This window comes from Fukomys damarensis, unplaced genomic scaffold, assembly GCF_012274545.1.
Source record: "Fukomys damarensis isolate Sample0158 unplaced genomic scaffold, DMR_v1.0_HiC HiC_scaffold_5, whole genome shotgun sequence".
NCBI lineage: Eukaryota > Metazoa > Chordata > Mammalia > Rodentia > Bathyergidae > Fukomys > Fukomys damarensis.
The window spans coordinates 1,611,910-1,639,499 of NW_022900917.1; the positions used below are offsets into that span (position 1 = coordinate 1,611,910).

Below are 27,590 nucleotides of genomic sequence, written 5' to 3' on the forward strand. Positions count from 1 at the left end.
CCTCAGGACGCGCGGCTTCAGGGCGGAGCCGGCCGGCCCCGAGAAGGCCGCCCGGACATGGCCCTGGGAGCATCCCCCGCGCTGTCCTCCGGAACTCCAGTGACTCAAGCCTAATCCAGCACCTGAATTGAAGTACTGTTTCGGACGTGTTTCGCATCTTCTTGGGATTTACAAGTCTATGATAAGCATATCCAACTAGTCTTAAAATTAAACGCCAGATTAAAATTTCTTGTCCAACTTCAGCAGAAACCTGCAGATGGTTTTGTCTGCTGCTGTCTCATCGAAGGCCAGCGTCCTGGCAAAAAATGTATCATCTTGGTGACTGGGCGCTCTGCAGTGACTTCAATTCAGCTGCCCCTGAAGCCTGGCGCCCCTGTGCTTCCGGTCCCCGCGGCTGACTGGGCTGTCTGATTCTGCTCAAGCTCCAGGCTCACCACGCGAATCAGAGAGCCAGGGGCTCTCAGATGCAAACACATTTTCCTCCTTTTTCTCCTCAGCGTGCGCACAGGCTTCTGTCCGAGTTCTGCCTTCCTCCTGGCCCTCACATCCCCTCCACTGTACCTCTGGTCTTAGTCCGGTTTCACACCTGTGCCATGCCAGCCAAGTTAGTCCTCAGTTCTTTTCTCTCCTGTCACGACAGCTCCTTCCCTCTTACCTCACATACTAGTCACGTAAAACCCTCTCGCCCTTAAAAAGAGTTTCCTTGTATACCATACCTGCATCTGGAAGCTACCTTTTGCCTCATTTCTAAAACAGCTTTATAACTTACCATGAAGTTCACCTGTTAGTACAGTTACACAGTTGTGAACCAATTCTTAATCTTAACTCTTACCCACTTGTAGTCACTCTCCTTCCTTCTTGCAGCCTAGGTAGCCTTCAATCTACTTTCTGCCTATGGATTTGCCTTTATAGACATTTCCTAATAGTGCAGCCCTACAAGTTTGGGTCTTTGCAGCCTGGTTGCTGTCACTTCATTTTTCTGAGGGTTTCCACGTTGTAGTATGTACTGGTGTTTTTCCTCCCAAATAATGTTACACCATATAGTAGGTCACATTTATCTATTCATCAGGCAGTGGACATCTGAATTGTTCCCTCTTTTGGGGAATATTAGGAAAAATGTTGCGAGAATCTGTGTATGTAAGACATTTTGTTGACATATTTCACTTGAATTCTTATACATAGTATCACAATGGCATTTACCTAATCTACTTACAGGTGAGTGCCACCATGCCTGTCTTGCGATTTTATTTTTATGCAAAAAGAATGATATATTCAGTTACTTAAAAATACCAGAAGTAGATTACCAGAAAACATTGATTTGTGATTTTTATATTTCTTAATAGATTCATTAAATTGTTCATGTTTTGAGAGAACTATTCTCTCAAATTCAACTAGTTGATTTTTGTATTGAACAAATTTGTTAGTCCTGGTTAAATTCTCTCTCCTCAATCTCCATTCCTTCCCAGCTCCCACCTCTGTCAGTCATGCTGTGCATCGAGCGCTCTGAACTCAATCCCCTTCTTTATCAAGATTCCATCCAATGGAATTTCTATTTCTAACTACTTCCTGGCATACCTCCTGGAAAGCTGCAACCTTTCATTCACCACTTTTGAAAATACCTTTTAACGCCAATAAAATTATTGGATCTTAGGGGGCAAATGTGATTTAAACTGGAAGCAGAACTACTGTATAACATCTTAAGAAAACAGAGGGAGAGATGGGTCTGGGAGCACTATGCATCTGCAAATCTTTAAGCGAAATGGTAGAAGTGAAGTCCATTCTCATTGAAAGACCATTAACTCAGAAAAGAACCAGCAGAACCTAAAAAAGCAGAATGAAAAAAGTCTGTCAAGTTAAGATAATCACATATCTGCCTCGCTACTATTTTATGAGATAGAAATGTTGAGGTCAGCACTCAAATCTGGTAAGTGGGATGACTGATAGAATCAATCAAGCGGATACCATCGGAGAGGTCTGTGAAGTGTTAACAGAACGGCCATGCAGTCGGTATACTGTGGAGCTGTCGGGAAGCCTAAGGCCTAGCTTGCTAGATGGCCACATGGGTCACTTTTGACTTTAACTCTTCCTGAAAGCCTGAGAATTTGTCCTCTATTAAAAGGACTACATCAAAGTCCCTTTGTGTGCCAGCACTACCACAGAGAGAAAGAAGAGTGTAGATCTGGTATAAGCAAAACTAAAGCACAGAAGAATAGATGGCATTTTAACATGGCCTCTCCAAAGTGGCGAAAAAAAACAGTATTGATTTAACCACTTAACAGTTCGCCCACAGCATCACTGGGGCACTGCGTTTGTTGCTGTGCTGACTCCTGAGTGTCTCTCAGGTAGGTGTCATTTCAACTAGTTGATTTTTGTGTTGAACAAATTGGTTAAAATTGTCATTTTAAAATTTCCTGTTATAAAAGTTAATGAAAACATTGGCAATTTTTGGTCATCCTATATTTAAATAATTGGTCTGATAAGTGGTTAAAAAATAATTCCCCCTGGTAGATGCCAAACCTGGCTATCATTACTACAAACCCTATTAAACATCACGTGACTTTTTTCTCAATTCTGAAAACCACCTAAAAACTCTTAACTCCCACATTTGACAGAAGAGCACTGCATAGCCAAGCAGGGACCCAGCAATACTACCCATGAAGATTGTAACTAAAACCTAGGACACAGGAACTCACATCAACTTACCATAGAGTTATTTCAGTACTATTTTCATACCCCGTTGAAGGTTATAATTATGTAATTACAGCCCAAAACACCCCATACCTGCAAGGTGGTAGCTTCTGCTTTGGGATCACTGTCCCTCAGCTTGCTGAGCATACTCCAAGCAGTATGAATACGTGTGCCTGAAGTTAGGAAAACTTCACAAAGCCCCGAAAGTCTTAAGGAACCATGACTTATCTGTGTGGAAGAAGGCTATACAATGAAGCCCAACATGCGCCTTGCTGTCCACCTTAGGCTCTTTGCCAGTCTGCAGAGAGAGTCTCTCAGGCAGGACTGCACTCGTAGCCTTTGAGTGACTGTAATCTTCTGGGCTTTTCCTTTCCGCTCTGCCTCTACTTCCTCTTCCCACTGTATAATAAACCTTGACGTGCGAATTTTGATACCTATCATTTTTAATCTAAAAAGCTGATCTGAGGAACATTTTTAGTATAATAAAAGCTTTATTTTAATATATCAATTTCAGACTGTAATGTTAGTTTATAATTATACCACGTTTAGAGTTTTTAGGTGAGCATTACTGAAATAATTTCCCTGTCTTTGATCTGTATTTTTGTAAGGTAATAGAAAAATGGAAAGGAAAAATGTAAAAGAAAGGGCAAAATAATTTAAGGAGAATCTGTCGCTAGCTATTAGGTGTTTTTATGCCAAAATTCAACTCTCCAGCTTAAACTTGTAACTAGTAATTAAGTTGCCTGGGGTTGTTCTCTCCTGTGGGGAAATACGAACCCAGGGTTTCCTGATATGAGCCAAAGGAAGCATGACCATAAACGATAGCCCTCTCTTCGGGGCATGCTGGGCACTGTCACCTTTCTCAGTAGGACACTTGTTTCAGCCGTGGGGCACAAGCAGCACACTCTTAAGTGCTGAGCATAACATTAGAAGGGAGGAGGGCCTGTTTCTCTTCCCAAAGTGTGTGGAGATTCTCGATTCCTCACTCCCAAACCAAGTGCTATTTAGGAGAGGTGGTAATAGCACCTGGTTTGTGGGCCAAAGGCAGCTGGCAGAAAGGAACAGAGCGGGACTGGACAGGCCAGCTTTTAGTGATCCAGCACCAACTGGAAAGCTTTGATTTTTAAAAAGAATCCTGCAAGCATCGCTTTCTCCTGTTACTGATCTGTTCTTCATTCTCAGTCTTCCCAGGAAGCAGCAGACACTGCAGTATAACCACATTCAGAACTCCAGGCTCTGCTGTTCTCACAGGCTTAAAGGAACATTAGAGGATTTCCAGCCACTTCTCCAGAGAAGCAGGACGTGCCCACTCCCTGAGCACTGGCGGCTCGCAGGGGGCTGGACAGCCCAGGGCATCAGCAGCAACCTTTCTGAACAAACGGCGCAAGGACCAGTTGGCAGCCACTTCACCCACCCTGCTGGTTTTCTAGGAGTCAGGAAGGAAGGGGTCAGATGAGATTCCAAAAGTATACAGAGAAATGGACACAAGCATCTTTAGCCCCTCCACTGTTAACTTACTGCATGATAGAGTCGCACACAGATTTGGGTTTGCTCATTAAATACACATCAGGTAGGGAAGTGAAACTCCCCTCCTCCAGCATCCTCCTCTTTAATCCTTCCCTACTCTGCAGATCAGAAAACCTTAAAACCACAGATCTCATTACCACCTTGCCTTTACTTTAAAAATGCACCTTGTTCACAGCAGAGCTTCCTCTCCTCTCAGTAATGAGGATCTGTTGTGGAACTTCTTTTAAAATGCAAATTCTCCCACTATACTGAGAGATGCTGATCCTAGGGTTGCAAGGGGAGGGAGGACTCAGGAAGCTCCACTTTTCAATTGTGAGTGAAGTTTGAGATGTGCTGCTTTATAGTGCTTCCTGGCCATTCTGCATATTAATTCATGGAAATGATGGATGTCCTAACTTCTTAAAGTAGGTATGAATTAGTTCTGGCATTCTCTGAGCAGAAGTCACGTACATGTTTTACATACAAATGGGCAAAGAATAGCCAGTGTTTTCATGGTGCTCTGCACCATGGTACTGTACAAGGTGCAGGGGCCACCCTCAGCTTGACCCCCCAGAACCTATGTGGATTGGAGGCCCCCCGGGACCTCAGCTGGACAAGTAATATGGGCAGGAAACGAACACAGACTCATTACCACAAGTCCCTGAGGATGGGATTCTGTCGGCACCGTAACTCTGGCTTATTCTGAATGACACAAGGTTTTACAAGCATTTGGGTTACATTTTTAATCATAAGGCCACCTGATTTATGTTGTCAGGCTAATACATTTATTCTTCAGCATCTCCTACCATTTCTATATTCTGAAGAATATTGAGATTGTAAGACTGTCGTTTTATCTTTTATGTATGTAAGGATATTTTTGATATAATAAAACCAGAAACAAGCCAACAAATAACCAAAGCAAAATGGGTAGAATGGCAAGGTACTAAAGCTAAAACAAATCCCTCCATTCACCTCTTTCAGTGTAAAAATGTAGTTTTGAATTAGCCCGATTCAATATCTTCAAAATCAAAAAGTATAAATTTGAACTTGTAAAACACATCTCTGCTCATAAAGTGCCATTTTATAAATTCATGTAATCTAAATCTATATTAGAAAAAAAAGTGGATTGCTTTTAGAACTATGGAGAAAAAGTCATTTTAAAATGTAAACATTCACCATATATTATGATTAATGATCATGCCATATTAATCACCATATTGTCATTTACAGCAATTTCTGTCAAAAACATTACAATGTGTCCTTAACCAACTTATTCACCAGATCTGGCAGTGTGGCTTCTGGCTCTTCTGCAAAGTCAGAGTGACCATGGAAGGTCAATGCTTTTAACCAGTCCTGGACATCAAGGCAGCCACGTCAGCTCAACTAAAGACATTCAGAAAAGAAGACTCCAGAGCTGCTTCAGAAAGTGGCACAAACAATGGCCTAAGTGTGTCTGAGTAAGAGGGGGTGGCAGGGTAATATGGAATGTGTCCTTTATTATATGTATTTTTAAAGTTAAACCATCCCCAAATTTTTAACAGATCTTTTATATGTGAGAGTATTTGTGTCAGTTTTAGGGTTTTTCATGGTAAAAGTGGAGAAAGAGCAGGTACAAGGAGGAATGTTGCCTTATTAAATAATGAAGCCTTCTCCTGGATACAGCAGTCATAGTCTTGAGATTTGGCTGTGGCAGGGGAAGGAGGTTGTAAGATTTGATGCACTTGTCCTGGAAGGGCTGTGGCTACATCAGCTACATTTCTCCTACTATATCACTTTTTTAATACTTCTGTCTCTGAGAATGGAGACTATTAGCACAGCTGACTGACTGTGTACATAACATGAATTTGCTACTCCTCTGCCTTCTAATTCATTCTAGATGCATTCCTGAAAGGTGGCCTGTCAACCTGAGGTGGCATGATAAGAAAGTCCCTTCTGTTTGCACCATTGTGACATGGACCAACCAACTTTTCTTGTTTCTGCTCCATCAGCCCCTGCTGCCTATAAAGCCCACCTCCTTGACTCAGCTTTGTATTTTATGGATGGGACACTGCCAGATTCATGAATCACCAAGAAGAGTTGGGGGAAAGCTGTTTAGATCTCTCAGCTGAACTTAGCAGAAATTTGTTTTTTGACACCTGAAAAGTGGTTCTTGACGTATGTACCTTATGGTGCTGGTTCTCACGAGCATTACCTGGAATGTGTAAGAAAGCAAATCCACAGAGCGGACCTCAGATCTGCTGATGCAGAGGATGGCGGGGGGAGTCTGTGTCTTACCAAGCGCTCTGGCGTGGTCTGTGCGGTCTGTATACAGGAAAGACACCGAGGAGGACCCAGATGGGATTCTTACCTAAGAAGGACTGATTCCTAGAGAGTGGACAAAGTAGACTGTGGCTTCTTGGAGGAGGTGAGTCTATCAGGGACTTGATGGGTCAGCAGAATTTATAAGGATGAATGAGGATGCAGGGCGCCAGGCAGGATAGCAGGAGAGCTGGAAAACGGTGAATGTCGGTCTAGGCAGCTGCGCTTCTCCCTGCTAACCAGGAGCCCCTACCGGTGCAGACTTAGGGGACTGCGCAGTTGAGCGCAGAGCTCCATGGAGAACTACAAAGTGTACAGTATGCTCCTCCAGGCTACAGGGTTCTTGTTACAGCCCTGTAAGTGGTAAAAGCTGATAGCAGTAGAAAAATAATGTCTGACTATCAACAAAGATATTCTTGTGGACACAAATTCGGCACCACAGACCTGACTTTTCTCCCCACAGTGGGAGAGTGAGCCCCGGAGGGTCCATGACTCCAATAACCCTCATCCTGTCTCCTCTGACATGCCTGTAACCTCCTACTGATTCCTTCACTAAAAGGTACATAAAACTATTCAACGTGTTCACTTTTTTTTTTTCTCTGCCGGATCACATCCTTCCCTTTTGGAGGACATGATTTGAAAACATGCCTGACCATGGTTTTATCTCTGCAGAACCCATCCAGCCACGCGCACTAAAGTTCATTCTTTAAACAGAATAAGATGTTTAAAGTAGGAAAAGGAAATAAGATTTTGCTCTGCAGGATTTATTAATTTTTTGGACTATGAAATTACACTGTGCTTTCTCTAAAATTTAGCTGCAGTAGTAAGGCATTTTAGGTCTCTTGAATGTGACCACCGGGTTTTCCTCAGGCTGACTTTGGGCTAAGGAATGATGCAGAATTTATACAAAAACTGCTCTTGCAGAGAGCCAGCGAGAGACAGGTGACTGGCATTCACTAGAAGTGTAAGGGAGAGGGAGGAGCCACACACGTGGAAGACGCAGCTGCCCGAGGTGGTGAGCCTACGGGCTGGGTGGTGGCAGGGCCGAGTGTGCCAATTCTGCCCCACAGTGGCCCAGCCTTCCCTCCTGGGGCCCACACAGCTGCTCACTGATTCCTCCTAACTGGCATTTGTCTGAAGAGAACCCCTAGCTCCTCTAGACGGTGTCTTAACGTCTCAACCAGTAGAGCAAACACAGTCCCATGTAGGGAGCTACTTGCATTTGAAATGGGAGGGTTTCCAGAGCAATTTGTGCTGGCCTGGGACTCACTTTATAAATTTAAGGCACTTATTAACCCAGACTCATCTGCAACAGTATGGTGTCCACCTCTGAGGGTGTTGGCTGCATCTCTGTCTTTGAGAACTACTCTCAGGTTTGTGTAGCATGGAACCATAAACTATAAACATTGCCACAAACACCACCACTGGAGTTGCAAAAGAGCTTGGTGTTTAGAAGCTTGTAGTTGAGCCCCTCCTGGGGGACGGCAGTATTGATTATGCCCAAAAAGTCGGCTGTAAGCAGTGCAGGCTGTGAAGAGTTAACCCCTCAACTAGCTTGTTTTGGGAAGTGAGTCTGTTGCGGAGGTCAGAGTAATTCACACCCAATTCACACCCAAATTCTGTTCCCACAACTAAAACCTTAACTGGAAAGACAAGGTTCTAACTACAACCCTATATTTTGTCTGTTCTTCTCCTAAATCAAGAATGCTTTGTCTTGTCTTTTACAAGCCTTGCTTGCATTAGTGTCCTTAGTAACTGCATGACTGCATGTCCTCAGGAGCAGTTCCACTTTAGAACATACTTCATCCTTTCCGCTATTGATCACCAGTACAAATCAGTGGCTTGGGCTCACCAGTGCCTTTGCGACTTGCTCAGCACTGGCCAACCTGGCTCTCTGGTTTCTCTGTCTCTTTAGCTCTGTCTTTTATGTTTTTTCCTCAGCCTTGTGCCATAGCACCGAGCAGGAGATCACAACGACTGCAGAGGTCTCTGATACCCTCCTTTTGTAGAAAGAAAATACTGATAAATTTCATAGGGGTTCAGCCCAGTTTGGGGTTCATACAATGTTGGAAGGAGCAGCTTTCTATATGACGAGCACACACCAGCTTCCAGGGTTCTGAGTGATCACACCCATCGAAAGTGCTTGTCCACAGATGTAAGCACAGGGACTCGCAAGAATGAGGTCAACACAGGACACCCCGTTAAATGCTTGACCCGAACGAGCAGGTAACTCCAAGAGTCTATCAGCCATGGAAGTGAACTACCAGTGATAAGACGCAGCCATCATCAAAAACCACACTGGCTAGGGTTGGGTCAGAGCTGAGATCCAGGGTCTGGATACTCAAAGTACAACATATATGATAGAATCATTTTTAATAAAAAGAAATTCATAATTTTTTTGTCTTCTGGCTTTCACCAGGACTGCATCTAAAACCACCCCCAGACCAATGAATTTGTCCTATTTTTTTAAAAGGATTTGAAGAAAGATTTTCTGGTGTGTCATTAAATGATTAACCACTCTTACTTTGAGAAACTCTTTTATAGTTATTAATAAAATTCTTTAGAATTATCTCATTTCATTTAGTCATAAAGTGAATTTTGTGAAAAATTCTATCACACACAAAAGCAGTAGAGTAGAATGAATGATTGTACATATTCAGCGGTTTTCAAAATTTTGTCACATTTGCATCACAGAATGCTCTTTTCTTTGATGAAAGATTTTAAAGCAAAAGCAAATTCCAGGTGTCTGACCTCATCCATCCATGTCTAAATTTAATTTGTTCATTTATTTTTGGTACCAGGGATCAAACTCAGGACCTTGTGCCTGCGAGGCAGGCATTGAAACCACTGAGCTAAATCCCCGGCCCCCATGTCTAAATTTTAAAGACTTGAACATTCATCTGAAACCCCTGGGTACCATTATCTTATTAATGCAACTGGCTCGCATCTCTAGGTGGAATCCATGGACTACTCCATGAGCAAAATTCTGCACTGGCCAAAGAGTCTGTTTGCAGCTGATTTGTTGAATTGTGATCCAAACAAGGTCTATCTATTATAAATGGGTAAGTCTCTGGCCATCTACTGTTTCTCAAGCTTTAAACACAGATGAGTCAGGTTGGGATCCTAAGATTCATTGAGGTCTGGGCATATGTACTGTATTTCTGACAGTGGCCCAGGTGGTGCTTATGTGGCTGGACTTCAGGTGGGCTGCACATTGAACAACAAGATCCTAGCAAAAGCTTCATTGTTTTTTTTTTTTAATTTTTGTTTTTTTTTTTTGGTTTTGTTTGTTTTTTAAAAATTTGGTCTTCTTTTTGCATGCCCTTGTTGCAGAAATGGGTCAGTACCCTAGGCTCTATCCCATGATCTGGATTTCCATGTTTGATTTCATGTGATATTATCTACATTATCCTTCCTCTTTTCCCCTTGCTTTCTATAAATGATGTAACTCCAAAAACCCATCTAGATGTAAGCTCACCTTCTTTGGTGTGAATATCTTAAGGGGTTCTGTGACTCAGTGAACTACCCAATCTATACAAATACCTTTCTTATGATGCTTTTATGGAGTTACAGAGCAGGCTCTAGGGCCAAATTTCTGACTCAACTTCTATCACTTATGACTTATATGACCTTAAACAAGTTATTCTTGTTTCCCCAAATCTCAATTTGACATCTGTGAAATGGGTGTGATAATAGTATGTATGCTATTTTATTGTTATGAAGTTTGTCATCTTTCTGCTTCAAGGTCAATTGTTTTAGTTGCTTGGGCTTTTCTTCCACAACTAGCTTCTCAGTCCTGTGTTCATTTTAATTTCTTTTATATGTTGGATATAGCTTTTCTCTTCCTTCACACAGTGTGCACCCAGAGCTAGGCAGACCATAAGTTTCTCAGGATTTCCTTTTTATATTTTTTTTAAGTTATAATGGCTCATAAAACCTTCAAATAAGGCTGTTTTTGTTTCTTATATCAACTCAGCCAAGTATGTCTTTAAAAGAGTATTAGTTCTTAGCAGTTCACCATAGAAATTTAAGTAATAAAAATCATACAATATAAAATGGTTCAAAATAAACTACCTGAGCAGATATTACAAAACACTAAGCTTGTTCTTATTCATATGAATCCTACATGAATTATATGGTCATTCTCTGTGTCATCAGGAAAGAATAAATTTTTGTTTTGAAGAAGGGGATTTAGAGAGAGGAAACCTTCAGCAGCTTACTGAATTTGAGCTTATGGACTCTGCTGCTTCCTTATCTTTCTATAATAGGCCTCTGCAGTCTGGGGAGAATTCCACACGTAAACTTGGTACTCTGGAAAATCAAAGACGCTGGGGAAGGAAGTCGAGACTAATCCAGAACAACACAGGATATGCTGAATTTTCTCATGACTGAATTTATGAACACAGATGATTTATATGGATACAAAGACTGCAATTATAAATTGAAGCCATGACTTGTAAATTATTCCCTCCCTTCTAATAAATTCCATCAGTGCAGAGTAACTTCCAGTCAGCTTTCACAACAAGCAAGTGCTAGCCTGGAGTATTGGGGCCAAAATAAATTAGGTGAAGAGTCCAACACTGTTCCACACTTTGCTCTTTCTTCTTTTCCTGTGAGTTTAATTTTCTCAGTTGCTTTTCCTGTGGGGCTATGGACACATTAGTTCCAGATAAATATTCTCTCAGTTTAATGATATGGAGAATAAAATATGGGGGGATAATTAGCAAGGAGTACTAAGACCATAGCAAGATAACTGAAGGAATATTTTGAAAGTTGATTCCTTTTGAAGTGTTATTTGTAAGACAGCCATATAGTAACAGAAGATGAGAATGGTACTGTTATAATGGCTTTGTGTTTATTGTTATTATTTTTATGAGGTTTTGAGAACCATAGTATTCACATATGATATGAGTAAAGAATAAAAGGTATGTGATAAACTACATAGTTACATTGAACTCAACAAAAGATGGCAAAAACTTACATGCAAAATAGTGTTGTATAAAAGGTGCTCCCCTTCTTTAGCTATCTCTCTGTCTGTCCATCCACACACCCATCACTCCTGTGCTGGAACCAAGATCAACTCAGAATAAGCTACAGCCAGCAAGGACAGCCCATCTACCATTAGGCCACCGAGCATTGTATTTGACAACTTGTTTTATTTTCAGACATTTGGTTTCACTTAGCCTAAAATAACTGATTAAAAGACCAACATAAACAGGAGTTAGATGGAATATAATTATCCAGAAGCAAACATAGGGCTGGGGATTTAGCTAAGTGGTTCTGCTGCCTGCCTTGCAAGCATAAGTTCCTGAGTTTGATCTCTGGTACCGAAAACAAACAAACAGAAACAAACATAATAGCATTTTAAAAACACATTAAAACTTTAGGCCAAAGTGGTTTACCAAAATTCATCCATATACTCTGGTTTATCGTCTAATCAAATAAATCTTTCAACTTTTACCAAATTTCATCCATATAAAGACAAAAGACATAAAGAATGCCTTTACATTAATCATTAAAATATTGATGGCATTGCAAGGATAAGTATGGACAAATACAATACCACTTGAAGGAAAACATCTGCTTTCAGGCCTAAAGCACATGTAGAAGGAAAGACAGCCCATTCAAATTCAATCAGGTTGCTGGGAAAACTGGTTACTTGTGTGCAGAAGATTGAAGCTGGACCCTTATCTCTCAGCATGTGCTAAATTAAAACCAAAGTGGATCAAAGGTACAAAAATTAAAACAAATATTAAACTTACTGGAAGATAAAACACTTAAAGACATAGGTATAGGAAAGGATTTTCTAAACAGAACCTGAGTTGCATAAGGAATAGCAAGAATAAATAAATGGAACTCTATTAGAATAAAAAGCTTCTGTATAGCAAAAGAATCAGAGGAATGAAGAGACAACCTATAGAACAGGAAACCAAATTTGCAAACATAGAATTAATATCTACAATATACCAAGAACTAAAAACAACAAAAACCCCACCTAAAATTAAAGACCCAGCCAAAAAACGGGCTAGAGAACACACACTTCACAGTGAGAGGAGTACAAATGATCAACAAATATATGAAAAGATATTCAACATCTCTGGCCATTAGAGAAATGCAAATTAAAAACAATGATAATATTTCATCTTACTTCGGAAAGAATGGCAATCAGGAAATCAAAAACTAATGAGTGCTGGCATGACTGTGGTAAAAAGGGAGCCTCCTTCATTACTGAGGTGAATGCAAACTAGTACAGCCATAATGGAAATCAGAAATGGGTTTATAATGGAGATTTATCAAAGAATAAAATTAGAAATCTCACATGACACAGCTGCCCCCTGCTAGGCATCTTCCCAAAGAGCTTAAGCCATCAGATGATAGCAATACGCCCGCACCAAAGTTTATATCACCGTGGTTTGCAACAGTGAAATCCTGGAAGTGGCCTGTACACCCACCAACAGCCAACCGGACAAAGGCCATGTGGTGTCTGTGTATAACAGAATATTACTCGGCTAGAAAAATGACAACTCTGGGCATTTGTAGGGAAATGGACGCACCTGGAAAATGTAATGTTGAGGGGAATAAACCAGACGCACAAGCTTAAATAACATATGGTATCTCTCATTTGGGTGAGGCAAAGTACAAAGAAAATGACAAAGGATGGAGAGGAAGGGACAAATGGATGAATCTCCCATAATAGAGAAGTGGTCCAAGGGAACAAGGGTGAGGGGTGAGGAGAAGGGGAAGGGAAAATACGAATAATAAAGATGTGCCACGTACAGCAACCAGAAGACCTCAGTTAATATAAACATATGCTCTAACATGAGCTAGGCCCATACCCACAGTGTGAACAGATGAGACGGGGGGAAGGGGACTAAAATAAAGAAACACACCATGACATGTGCACGTAACCACTCCTCAAGACGACTGTAAATGACGTGCACTGCAAACATGGACAAAGAAAATAAAAATATTTAAAATCTGCCTTTACACCAACCGTGAAGAAAACTAACTTCCTCCTCAAACTTTTTATTAAAATCTGAAAATGGGTAACTGGGTCATGTTACATTTTCTTCACTCTAAAGTTTCTAGGTAGGAAACACATCAATAACATTTCCTCAATGAGTACAGATATATTTGTCTTCTTGTCTAGGGTGCAGACTAAATATATTCCCAGGACCTCTGATTTTATTTTAATTTCCAAACTAAATATTTAGTGTATTCTTTGACACCATACCCTAAAGAGGGATAATGTGGGATAGAACATCATACCGTAAGAGCAGACACGGCATTTTCTCAGAACACAGGCCGAAGCCTTCACTGATGGGATCCCCCCTGGGATGAAAGGGCTATCTCAGCAGCATGTTCCCCAAGTAAATCTGCTTAAAATTGCTGCACATTTACATGTTCAAAGCTCTCATTATGATCTTTTATGACATACTCTACCTCATTACTGGCACATAGTACTAGTCAATAAATATTTGTTGAATGAAGTAAATGAGTAAATAGTAAAGTGCAGCAAAAATATTTAAATGGTTACTAAATGCCCTCAATCTAGATTCAAATGCATAGGATAGTTTACCTTTAACAAGTAAATGGATGCCTACTTAAAAATTGAAACCACAGCAATACTTTGGTACTGTTTTGTTGCCCCTCCCCCTCCCACACCCCCTGGTAACTGATAAATGAAAAGGAACAGGTGCGACAGTTCCAGGCTGAGATACCTGAATGAAGCCTGTTATTCTTCGTCTGACCTTGGTGCTTCTGTGCACGGAGAGACCTCGGGTGTCTTCCTCACAAAGGTCAACAGTTGTGCTAAGACTGTTGTGAGATTTTAGAAAACCACAGGCTGTGAAGGTTCCCGTCTCCATACATTTGCATGTTTATATTCACATATATCTCAGTTATGCGAATGCAGAAACTAAGGACACCTCGGGAGGGCTAGTAATTCTCATGGCAGGCGTACGCAGCGCCAGGTGGGCTCTCCCCACGCACTGCTCTTTAGCCCGCGCCTCTGTCCTCTCCTGGACGTCCTCACCTCCCATCATGGAGCCAGGACCTGACACAGCCAGCCACCCTGCCTTCTTCTCCAACTGCTGCCCTGCAAGCCTGGCTCCCACCTCTTTCCACCCTCCCCGACCCTCCGCTGCCTCCTCCTCGCCCTCTGCTCCCACTGCAGCAGAAAGCAGCTTCTATGCTCAAGGCTAAGAGCTGCTGAGTCTTGGAATTAGACAAGTGCTGGAAATTGGGAAACCAAGTAATGTGTTTTTCTAATTCTACACAGAAAACAATTGTAGTAGATATCTCACGTGTAACACAAAATGGGCTCATGAAAAGTCTTCCCCTGATCCAGGCTCCTTCTTTGCCTTCCTCTCTTCTTGGCCACTGTCTCATCGCCTCCTGTCCTAGCTCACGTCGCAATCTCACGTGTGCCCATTCCTTCTGCTGTACCTATCGGAACAAGACCCCGCAACAACCAAGAACAACAGAGCACACGGGACCAGGGCGTGGACTCCAGGATGAGACACGGGATTCATGGGCACAGCTACAGTGTCCATCCCGGCTGTTTCCTTATCTGAGATGCGGAGGGTGGGCTCCTATTCTTTTCAGTTCCAAGAGTCCACGAGCTGGCCTTGTTCACACACGTGGGGGCGGAGTAGGGTGCTCTCTGGGCTGTGGTAAGGAAATGAGGCTGTGAGGGCAGTCTGCAGGCCGTCTGCTGTTCCTCGCCCAGTACCTCTGCTGAGCTACCCTCTCTCCGCAGCAAGAGGAGCAGAGAAAAAGTGGGTGATTCTGAGGCTCGTCCCTGAGTGCAGGGAGGACTGTAATTTACAGTCAGGCCAGTGACTAGCATTTTGTTCCACACCTTAGCAATTTCCCCTGGAGCAGGTCCACACCAGCTTCAGGTCTTACAGCTGCTGAGTTTCACTCAGAGGTGGAGGGTCCTGCCACACAAGCTTTCAGAAAACACAAGTTGTTAAAAATAATGTCTTATTAAACTGGGTGTGGTGGCACACACCTGTAATCCCAGCACTTGGGAGGCTGAGGCAGGAGGATCGCTGTGACTTCGAGACCAGCCTGGGCTGCATAGTGAGTTTCAGGTCAGTCTCAACTACATAGTGAGACCCTGCCTCAACACCCCCCCCTCCAAATAATACCTTCTCTTTTCTTCAGCAGAACAATGATGAACAATGAATATTCACATGGTGTTTTCCATAACTTATACAACGCTGTGGTGGTGATATATGTGAACTCTGTGTTAGGGGACAGTGTCAAGTGTCTGTACTGGTATGTTTTACATAATACTACATAATAAACAAAACCATAAACATATTTATGAATTTTTCTCTTTGCTGGTAAGCTTGGAAAATTAGCACGTGGACACGGGCAATAATAATGATCAGTCAGTCGTGGATCTTCTATATTTACCCAGTCGTTGAGGGAGCGTGACTGCCCCTCCTGGAACTCCCTGACTCACTGGTGCCATGCGCTTACCAGTTGATCTCCTGTAAGTCTCAGATGTCAGGCTTTAGGGGCACTTCCTCATTTTCTAACCTCGCAGAATACTGTATATGACAGTGTTCAAAATACCATAAAAAGAATCAGAGAACCAACAAATCATACTTGAGACTTGGCGAACTTGTCACCAGGCCTAACTACAGTTTTTCAAGGAAGGTTCACATTCTAACTTTAATCTAACTCTAATTTTAATCACCTCTTCTCTTTCTCATCCGGCAAGAAAATTTTCTCACTTTAACAGAGGGAATGAGGGGTGGCACAGAGTGGAAGAGGAAGAGCTTGTCTTTTTTCTAAGTGTCCTTTCATAAAGACTGTGTGCAGCGTTCACTGAGGGGCTGGTGCACTGGACATTCCGCAGAAGCAGGGGCTCAGTGCCTTGAGAAAAGGGTGCCAAACACTGCAAAATTCTACATGGAGCCAGCGTCAGCCCTACAGTGGTCAACAACGGCTGAGGGCTGCCCTGAGGTCCAGCTCTGAGGAGGGGACAGTGGTGATGCAGGGCCTGCTGCCTGGGAACTGCCCAAAATTGGGGTGTCAGAAACACAAATGTGGCCAGACCACAGCGTGGTGAGTGCCAGGGTGGAAGAGCCCAGCAGAGAGGGCCCTGGCACAGGGCGCAAGAGTGAAGCAGGGTATCTATCCTCTCACCTTGGTGGGTGAGGGAAGCAAGAAAAAACACCACGTACCAGATACTCCGGGTTTCATGGTAATGAGCTTTTTAAATGAATATTTAATCAACTGGAATTGTACACCAGGCAGGGTGCCAGGCAGCCGGAAAATCTATAAAAGCATCGGTTTTGGAGTTGGGTGGGTAAAATTACAGCTCCATTTCTATCTATAGGTGTGACCTTGGGCAAGCTGCCTGACCTTTCCAAATCTGTTTTTAAGTTTTTTATTATAGGGTGGGGTTATAAAAGCATCCATACCTCACAGGGTTAGATGAAGACTAGAGAACACAGACGGGCACCCAGTCTATGTGATACGTGCTCAGAAGACATCACTTTCTCACTCTCCTACCACACCCTGGCAAAAATCTAATGGACGATAGCTCTGACGTCAGCTCTCCAGGGAGAGGACAGACAGGCCAGGAAACACTGGGACACAGGCGACAAGCCATCAAGGCTGTGTGCACCACAGCGGGGAGTGCGGGCCATCGGAGGCAGGCCGTGGGGAACCTTCAAGGGTTGCTTAGAAGACAGAAGTCTAGGACTCGGGAGGACCACCGCGATGGTGGTGTGGATAAGGCATGGGAGACAGAAGAGAGGCCCGCGTCCCAGCAGGGTTTCCTCACAGTGAACCACTCCGCTTGCTATCGGGTATGGGAACTCTCCTAAATGTGGTGCTACAGACCTCCAGGAGGGGCGGCTGGAGGGTCTGCTGTGCCCCAACCCCTGCCCCACCGTGCTCCCTGCCACAGCAAACACTTCAGGACCCTGCAACAAGACGCCTGCTTCTTCTAACCCTGAATCCTGCAGCAACAGCGGTCTTTTTAGATAAGTTTTTGTGAGGTTCTATTCGTCTTTGCAGAGACAGTAGGTGAGCTGCCTGCCGCAGATGGGAGGACTAGATGTCACCTTCACACTCTGATGCTGCTGCGGTCGTCAGTCCGCAAAGCTACACTCATTTTCCCATGCAACTCTGCAAAAGCTGTTTTCTAGCAATATGAATCTGTTGTCCCTTTCTAGTATTTTTGCTGAAGAATCTACTAGCAAATCACACAATCAGAAAGAGCAAGGAATGCAAGGGAAACTTACAACCCGTCAGAGGCAGCAGGCTGCAGACAGCTCAGGGCTGAGGCCCTGGCCTGTGCACGGCTGAGAAGCACAGGGCAGCCAGCTGCACTGCAGCAGCGCCCTCTGCCTCGATCCAGCTGCAGCTGTCTCTGCCCCGCCTGCCTGCTTAGAGAATCGTGTTGCGGCTGATATGAGTGAGAAGTATTTGGAGTAAAGGGTCAAGACAGAAGAGAAAACTGGCTTAAGTGTAGTATAGGAATTGGAATTTTAAAATAACACAATGAGAAATATGTGCTAGCTCTTTTAAGAAGTTCTTGAACACATTAAAATCACGATGCATTTAAAAATGTTGATTATACAAATTTAAGACAGTCTGCAATATTTAAATGGAGAAAATCAGAAGGTGTAAACATACTAAGGAATTTCTGAAATTATGAAATATTAAATTATTAATTTGAGATGAACCCTAATGGATACTAACTGTAAGATCTTTTTTGACAGTTTAACTACCGGTAGGGAATCAGAATGCGCCCGTGTGTCTGGGGGGCATCGTTGGCACAGGAACTAACGTCAGCTGTGCACAGGCGGCGGAGACTTGGGGAACTTGGTTAAACAAGAACGCAGCTGAATTCCGCCCACATCCTAGACGACACCAGGCCGCCCTGGGTCCAGGGAGAGGCTTCGGCCTCACTGCTGTGTCCCGTGGCTCCCAGGGCCCACAGCCCCTCTTCTGCCCCTCCTTTACCCCGGCCTCTTCTCTCTGTCCTCCTGCCCGCCCACCGCCATGCTGACCACCTCTCCACATGGACCGAGGCCAGCACCTGCCCCTGACTAGGCCCCTGGCCAGGTAGGTGACAGGGAGGCACAGACGGGCCTGCCAGGCCAGGGAAGTGGATGGCTGGGCCCTGAGTCCCAAGGGGCTGGGGCAAAGAGACCAAGACAGAAGGAAAGCCACAGGGGCTGGCTGAGGACAGCGGGCTTTAATACACGACAGCAAAAGTAAGAATTTGGAAAACAGAATTTCTTATTAGGACCCTGCAGCCCGAATCCTGTGAAGGAACAGAATGGGAGGAGTGAAGTGAGGGTTTCCCAGATGCCGCCCCTGAGTGCCCAGGACAGCGTCCCAGCTAGGACAGCCTTGGGTCTGCGGGCACTCCTCCAGCCCAGCTCCAGCACAGTTACCCTGGCTTCCGCCTGCCGCTTCTTCCTAACCGTTTCTTCGCCCGCGTCCTTTCATGCCTGCCTCGCAGCTCACGCTCTGGGGCCAGCTCTCCGTGCTCTGCAAACGCAAACCTCAGCCACACCGCCCGCCTGGATGCACGGCTGCTTGTCTCTCTCTCTCAGATGCCCCCGCTCCCAGACCTGCAGTCCCAGTGCCTTGGAATATAGTAAACATCACATAGGTTTTCCCATTTTATAATGTTCCTCAGTGCTAACGTTTTGCCATTGTGCACAGGTTACTTTACTATTACCACGTATAAAACTCATATAAACCTCGTTTCTTCTTTAAAATTTCTTTAAAGAAGTGATGGATGAAAACACTTTGCTGAATCTGACTGTGCTACTTCAGGGAACACTGAATTTTTCCATTTATCTAGGAGGAAAGTGTATCGAAAACAATTTTAGAAAATAGGTAAACCTTTGGGATGCTCTTTTCTTGCAATTAATTTGTTCAGTCGCTTAAAAAGGCAAGCGGCGCTGTTAAAGAAATGGGGCATAGGCTCTTGCGTCCTGGGTGTGAAGCCTGTATCTGACACTTGCTTGGCATGTTTGACCTTGAGGACCTTTCTGAACATTTCTATCCCTTCTGCATCTGTAAACTGAAGGCCATGGTCGCACCTAATGGGTAGGACGCCCTGAAGGCGGAATTCAGCAGTCACTGAGGACTCGCCATGGAACAGCCCTGCTCTTGGTACACGGGGCAGACTAGGAAAGAAAAAAGCAGGCAAGAACGCCTTCCTCACGAAGGTTGCACTCCAGGGAGAAAGTTAAATCTGCACACACGGATGTGTGAGTGATGAGGGCCATGTGGAGAAGGCAGGCGTGAGCGGCGAGGGTGCCGGCAAGCAGACACCAGAGCAAAGGCCTGGGAAGGGGCTGCCTGGGGCTCAAGGAGGGCGCCCGGCGGCCACCGGCGGGCTGTGGTGAGGCGGGAAATGAGGGGTGCGCAGTGGCGAGAGACAGTGAAGGGTCGCGGAGGCCACAGTCTCCAGGCAGAGCAGTAGACTAATGGAGCCTCTGAGGACGGAGGTAACAACACAGCTAAAGGGAGAAATCAGTATTGTTGTGTTGACATTGTATTATGTGTGATACTGTGTTACTGAGTTAAAACATGGAAAGCCATACACAGTGCTTTAGTATCAAGGAAACCTAATGTGTTTCCAACCTAAATTGGGACAGGAAAGCATTTTTCAGTCCCAGTATCTGATGATGATGATGATGATGATGATGATGATGATGATGATGATGATTACGTCTTGGTGTTTTTGAGACAGAACCTCATGCATAGTTCACGCTGATCCCACACTCCCTATGGAGCCTGGCTGGTCCCAAACTCGAAATCCTTCTGCCTCAGCCTCCTGAGTGCTGGGACTTCAGACTTTGCCAAGACATTCAGTATATTAGGAAGTATGAAAATGTTTGTGGTAGAGTCCTAACTTTTGGTTGGAGACAAAGTGACTTACGTGACATCCTGGAATACTTTCCACTGGCAGATACAGTTTAGGAGAGAACGGATTTCCATGGATGACTAAGAGTGCCTCTCCTCCAGTTCCCCTTTCCATCTGAACATGTCTTAATATAGCACTTCCTTGCTCTCAAAAGTGCCCCATCCTCAAAACAATACATCCCTTACACATAGATTGTTTATTAATTTCTTATATTTTATAGTCACTGTAGCAACAGGATTGCTATGTAACAGCAGTAATTTAAGTACCATTAAAATCAGCAGTTTTGAAGACAAAATGACGCTATTTTACTCTTATTGTATATTCTTGAAACTACGCAAGTCAATACAAGAAAAGTATTCTCAAATGCACACAGCTGTCCTAGTCAGTTTTGATTTGTTTGTGTCTATTTTTTTATAAAAGGGCTTTGAGGACTTCAATTTTCAGGCAGTGGTATTTATATTCTTACATGAAATCTGTTTTTTATTGGCAAGTTGTAACATGAGGTTTTAAACTGAAAAGCTTTCTGCCTACAAAGGTAGCTGTGTGGCTGACCCCAGGGGGTACAACTAACGTTGTATCATTTCCCCTGCAGGCAGCTATAAGGGAGCTGAGGCCTTCTCCTGGCCACTACCATGGCCTGGGCTGTGTGTTCCCACCATTACCTTACACCTAACGCTTCCTTGCGAGGAGAGGGCCTTTCAGAAGGTTCTCTCAGTCAGGTAAGGTAGGTGGCTTAAACAGCAACTAAAACAAATACAGCATCTCCTCCATGATGGGAAAACAATGAAAATGAGGTGTGTGCAAGCACTTTTAGCCCCAGAGCACCAGAGCACCACTAAATTATAAACATTAAGGACTGACATTCAGCAAAACATACTCTGTAGTCTCCTGTGTGACTAAAAAGTCGATGAGAGGAAAGAAGAAGGCACATAGTTCCCTGCAAACCAAGGACAGTGAATGTGGCATGCTCAGGCACCTGTGGGAAGGACGGAGCTTTCCCAGACCGTGGGGAGTGACATGACACCTTCCCGCCTGGAATCTGAGGGTGGAGGTCCCTGGAGAAGCCCATGGCGGAAATCCTGCTTTATCACCCCGAAACGTGCACCTGCTCTGAAATGTGCCACCAAACGTGCCTCTGCACCCAGGAATCACATAATCTAAGTCACATCTTTGATTTGAAAAACCAGAGGTGCCCTGGGCTGTGCTCTCTGCTTCGCCAGGGAACACAGCTCCCAGGGTCTGCACTTTGGAGCGGTGGGCCTGTGCTCCGGGAAGCTCTCTGTGGACAGATCGCAGGTTCTCCTCTTAACTCTGGCAGGCGAGGCGCATGTCATTTCCAGTGATAACTAAAGACAGCCTGGAATGAACTAAGTGATTTCTACTTTCCTCTCACCACAGTCTACTCAGACACACACCTGCCTCACAATGTTCTCAATGCCAATCTTAAAATGTATAATTTTACAGTCATCCATCCTTCAAAACTCTTATATATATTTCAATTCTGATATTTTTACTGGTACAATGTGTCTTACAACTTGCTCTAACAATTCTAATGAAGAATTTCAATAGAATTTTTAATGAAGAAATTATTCCTATTATTTCAGTTCTCTGCATGTACAACTGGACGTTCTGAGAATAAATTTCAGATCACTTAAAGTGCGTAGTCATAAACAGCAGAACGTAACTTGAGCCTTGGTCTTTAGTTTCAAAATCCTGTACCTTTCCATTTCATCACAGTTGCACCATGGTGCTCACATCCTCTGAGGGTTTCCCGGATGGCCAGGCCGTCACCTGGCCTTGAGCAGGTACCCACAGGGGAAAGAGGTTCAGTGAGACCGGAACTGGCCAGAGGGCACCGAAGCACAGAACCATCTCACAGAGTTTTCCTGCGAAATGCCCGGCCGTTAGCACAGTGCACATGTAATTGTTCTATATTACAGTGTACTTCACTGAACCCAAATTTGTGGTGGTCCACCAAGAAAAAACTACTAAAAAGAAAAGCAGCTGGGCACAGAGGGTCAGCTCCATGGCACTGCACTGACGTGAGGACCTGGTTTTACTCCCAGCCAGAGGAAGGAAACAGCAGATGCTCCTAAACACCTGCAGACCAAATCACAGCCTTCCAAGTACTGGTGTTAGAGGCTGCTGGAGGTTAGAAGGTTACAGCGCTTGAAAAGCTTTATCCTAGAAGCTAGGACATTTGGGAGCAGTAACTGCAGAGGGCAGGAAACTTCTCCAACTCTGCCCAGCGCAACCGCACTGACAATCAATAAGCGTATTCCTTACGGAGCGCGGGGGAGCCAGACACACAGGGCAGGACCCAACCACACAGCCTTAATTGCTATGCATGAAATATTTACCACTGTCCTCCAGGCTCAAGGTGACGACCCACAGCTGAGGAAAACAGGGCCCCCTGTGCAGACAGATGTCTGCTGTGCCCGTCAGGAGGGTCTGAGGGGTCCAGGGAGGAAAGGGAGGGAGGGAGGAAGGGAGTGGGCAGCTAGGAAGGAAGCGCTTGCGGAGGAGAGGAAGGAGGGCCAATCTGACCCAGCTGGTCCAGGAGCTCCTGCAAAGTTCAGTGGCGTCTGCGGCCTGTGCGCACCAAAGCCCCTGGCTGTCTAAGGAAACGTCTGCACGTGAAATAATGCTTTAAAATGTCAGCTCTGAAAGGGGGGCTTCATGGCTCTCTAAACAGCCAGCGCTTCATGTCTAATTCCAAAGATTTCTTTGATTCCTGCATATTTTAAAAGTATGAGGACAATTTGAATACCTCTCAAATTTGAATTAAATGTAACTGATTAAAGGGTTGGACCTGCTCAGAAAGTAAACTTGCCGTGACTCAGTATCAGCCGCCCGATGACTAAAAACATTAGAATTTATGATTAAAAGTGAAGATGTGCTTGGGCTGCGGAATCATCGAGATATTCTGCCTGGAGGTTCTGCACGGACTGTGGTGACCAGCAGTGTCTGAGCGCTGGGCTGGAAAAAATGAAACGAGAGTGTGCGTTTGTATTTAAAACATGTCTATCTCTGCAGTGAGAATTTCAAAGTAAAATGCTCTACAATGCCGAAAAATTGCTTTTGAAATTACCCACACAAAAGAAACGAAGTGGTCACCACGCTCACAGATCTACTGCCAGGGGAGAGGGAGGCTTTTGGATCTTCCCGAGGTCAGGGTGAAGTGGTGCTCGGTGTGAAACTGTCACACGGCTGCTTGTGAGTAACGAAGAGTCAGTGGTCACCACTGCTCTGGGAAGGCAAAACTATACATGGATAGTAATGCCGAGCAAGCGCATTGTAAAAAGTCAATAATGAATTCCATCTGCTGTGCATTTACAGTCAGAGAGCTTCCTTTCAGGCCTCAGACCTTTTTATATCTTTATTCCTCCCATTTAAAAGTACAGTTTGGTCCGTTGATGTTAATGTTATTTTGGCTTGTTTGACCAAAACTTTAAAAAAGAAAACACTTCCTATCTATTTCTCCCCTCATGTCTCTGGAACTGAGAGAACTTAAATAATAAGCCAGTGATGGAAAGTAAAGACATTTCAGCAAATTTGTAAGAGGCTGCCTTGGAAACCCCTGAAGAAATGTACCTCTAGTCTCTGAAAAGCCAGGTTTGGTGCTGACGGAAGCAGGAGCATGCGACGGGCTCATTCGTACCCTGTGCTGTAGATTTTCAGAGAAAGGAAGGGCAATACGGAAATCTTAGCCAAGAATGCAGTCCCGTGAACTAAGGAAACATCACAGTCCCCAGCGCCTCCTTACAAATGGCCCCTGGACACAAACAGGGCCCCGATCACCCGTGAACCTACTTCTCAGCACTGCCTTATGCGCCTGCTGCAAATCATAAGGAAATGCAGGCACGCCTGACACGCTGCTCTATCCAGGTCTGCGCGTTCCCACAGCGCCCTCCTGCTGGCCTCCTGGCCCAGCACCCTCTGCAGGTAGCAGCTACGGAACCAGCACAAACCGGCACAAGCCTCGCCTGCCTACCTCTCGGCCTGCCCCACTGCCCTGCTCACTGCTCCCCTACCTTTCCTCGGGCGGAACATTTCCGAGTCCTCCGGCCAGCCCCGTGCAGCCAGCACTAGCTGCGGTCTCGCCGGAGGAGCCGGCTGGCACGTGTGCTTCCTGAGAAGCACACTTCCTCCTCCGCAGCCTCCGCCCCGTCCCCGCCTGGGCAGTGTCCAGGACACCGGCTTCTGTCTCTGCAAGCAGACGCCCGCTGCACCTGCCCCTGGCTCACAGGACATGGTGGACACCGGGCCAGTGCACGCGGCTTGACATGTGCCCACGATGACCCTGTGAAATCTCGCAGGAATGAGACAGAAGGGCTCCGCCTCTCACTTCTGCACCTCTTCTCATTACAAAGTCAGGGAATGGCAAGGCCACCTTAACAAATTGTGATTTTACAGTCCCAACAGCCTGCAGGGTAAATAAGGTGGTGCCAGCCTGGTGATGTTTTATTGCTTTTTGTTTTGTTTTGTTTTGTTTTTTTGAGGCAGGGTCTCACTATGTCGTTGAGACTGACTTGGAACTCACTATGTAGCCCAGGCCGGTCTCGAACTCACAGCGATCCTCCTGCCTCAGCCTCCTGAGTGCTGGGATTACAGGCGTGCGCCACCATGCCTGGCCTGGTGATGTTTTATATGAACAACTCTCCTCTTCCTTCTTGGCATCTTCTGAATCCACATGCACTGTTGCTTGAGCACACGGCAGCATGGGCCGCCTACTGCTGACTGTGTTTGTGCCCCAAACTTTAGGACCAGGAGAGAATGCTGCTGGGTATCTCCCTCTGACCCCCATCTTCATATGTTTATGAGATCTTTCAAGGGCAGTGCACTGTGACACCTGTGGTGTTTTATTTGGGGGCTGGGGTTGTGACAATTGGGAAGAGGAAGTTTCAGCTCAGTAGGTGGCGGACTTTGCAAGTTCAAAAGCTGCTGGATGCCCAACAGGTGTGCTTCAGAGGCGACTGACAAAAACACCAAGGCCTTGAGAACTGTTTGTAGAGTCAGTATACACAGAAATGGCAATCATCATTGAGAAAACAAGTTCTCACTACCACCCCCTGGACCCAGACGGGGCTGCTTGTGACACAGAGCTCTGGTCCCGGTCAGGTTCTGAGCTCTTCACAAGCCGCTCACTGACTAAAAAGCACACGAGCAAAGGGAACAGGCCCGCTCCCTAATTCTCATCTTCTCTAGAGAGCTGCACTGGCATCTGCTACAAACTCCAGGTTTTCGAGAGGCTCAGCAGTATTCCTTGCGAATGCCCTCGAGTAAGAGAACCGGTGTGAGCCGCTAGTTAAGTTCTGGCGCTGCTGTAAGAGGCGCCCAGTAGGCATTAATTTCCATTACCTGCATATTCGGGTCCTGGGCTCCATCCTGGCTAGAAGTGGTTAGAGAAGCTAACGCCCAGAGTTGCCTTCCATAGGCAGCCACTGGCTCAGAGCTGCCGCTGACACCTCCCTCCGGGCACACGACTGTCCTGGGAGCTGTTCCTCATTATCAGGGTTCTGCTGAGCTGGCTGCATATAGAAAATCAACAAGAGCACACTTCCTGCCCTTCCTCCACGGTAAGCGCAAGTGCTTTGAAGAGGCCCTATGTGCAGCTTCCAGTGGCTTAGCATAGCTGCATACTCCCAGGAAACAAGAGCAGGAGCAGGTAAAAAGCAGGAAGGAATTAGCTCCTTCTAAACCAGACTTTATGTTACAAGAAGAGAACACATGTGTGCGTGTACACACACACACACACACACATCCACGCGCGCGTGTGCAGGAGCCCATACACTCCCCTGTCACATACACCTGTGAACTGGTCCACGTGATGACCACCCCTGTAAGTGCACATCCACAGCTGTTCATCTACGTACGTCCACACAGATGGGTACTCCCCAATATATGTGAATTGCTCTATCTCGCTTGCTTTATTAGGAATCAGAAGAGAAAGGCTTGAGCCTCAGGCTGCCTAAATTTAGCTCTTTCAAGACTGACAGCAGGTCAGTCTTTAATTGTGCTAGAGCTAACGAACAGAGCTTCTGGTAAATACTGTCTGCCCAGCACTCTGGGTACAGGCTGATGCGAGACTGACGAAAACATTTTAACACTACGGTCGAGAAAGCCACTTCGACCTTCCCTCTAGCTTCTGTTCTACATTATTTTTCTGCTGTTGTTCTTTATTTTCCTTACATCCATCATCATACCATGTGCACTGACCAATCTGTGATAAACTGACTTTAAATATCCAGGATTTAAATTTGATTTTAATGAGATTAATACATCTACTTGATTATATCTGCTTGAGCTTCTTCAAATAGAGTTTTCTGCATTTTTAAATTTGGTGCATGTAGTCCTTTTAACAAAAAAAAGTTTACGGCAAGAAAAAAAGTCTTCCCAGGAGTTAGATCATTTGGGGCCTAGGACCTGGCTGCTAACTGTAGGAAGGCAGGGTTAAAGTCCTCTGGCTAATGTCCTGTTACAGCACCAGGGAGGTGGCCTTCAGTACATCAATCCCAAAGCCAGTTGTCAGGGGCGACATGGAGGCGAGGGCCAGGTGTCCTGGCCAGGTGTCCTGGCCCGGGGGAAACACGAGCTCCGCTCTGCCCTGGAGTTAATCATCCAGATGGCTCCCTGCCTGAGGGTACAGCGGTGCCTAGCGAGTGAGGCTCGGAGGGAGTATGCAAGGGCTTCCCGCAGCACTGGTGTTGGCCATGCCTGTGAGGGGCGTCAAGCACGTTGGTGCTTCACAGAGTAGCTAAAAGGCCTCTCGCTAGAGCAGACCCAGGAGCACTAATGAAAGCAGTGCTGCTTGGACAGCACCGTGTTCCAGGTGTTGGAAGGGAAAGTCCCCTGCAGTTCCACCATCCCCTTTATGAAGAGTCCCCTGGCCAGGCAGGAGCACACTTGCCATCCTGTCCCTCCCCCGTCGCCTTTCTTGCTGCCTGTCTTCCCTGGCCAATGATGACTGGCGCTTTTCTGAGGATGTGTGAGGACTCTCGGAAGGTCTCCGGGTTCAAGAGTCTGTCCCTCTGTCATCTGATCCTTCACCCTCTCAGGGTTGCTGCGGTGAAGCTAGGAGTGTAATATTTTCCACCTCGCTACATAGGTTAAATGATTTAACACATGCAAGATGCTCAGAACTTGGCCTGGCATGTAACAAGTGCCCCACGGACCCTGG

General features: G+C 45.2%; 1 protein-coding gene across 1 annotated transcript in view; it reads right to left on the reverse strand.

The window, feature by feature from the left end:
• The window catches only part of Oxr1 (oxidation resistance 1), a 288,312-nt gene that overhangs the window by 72,947 nt on the left and 187,775 nt on the right, over positions 1 to 27,590 (reverse strand). The window lies entirely within an intron of this gene.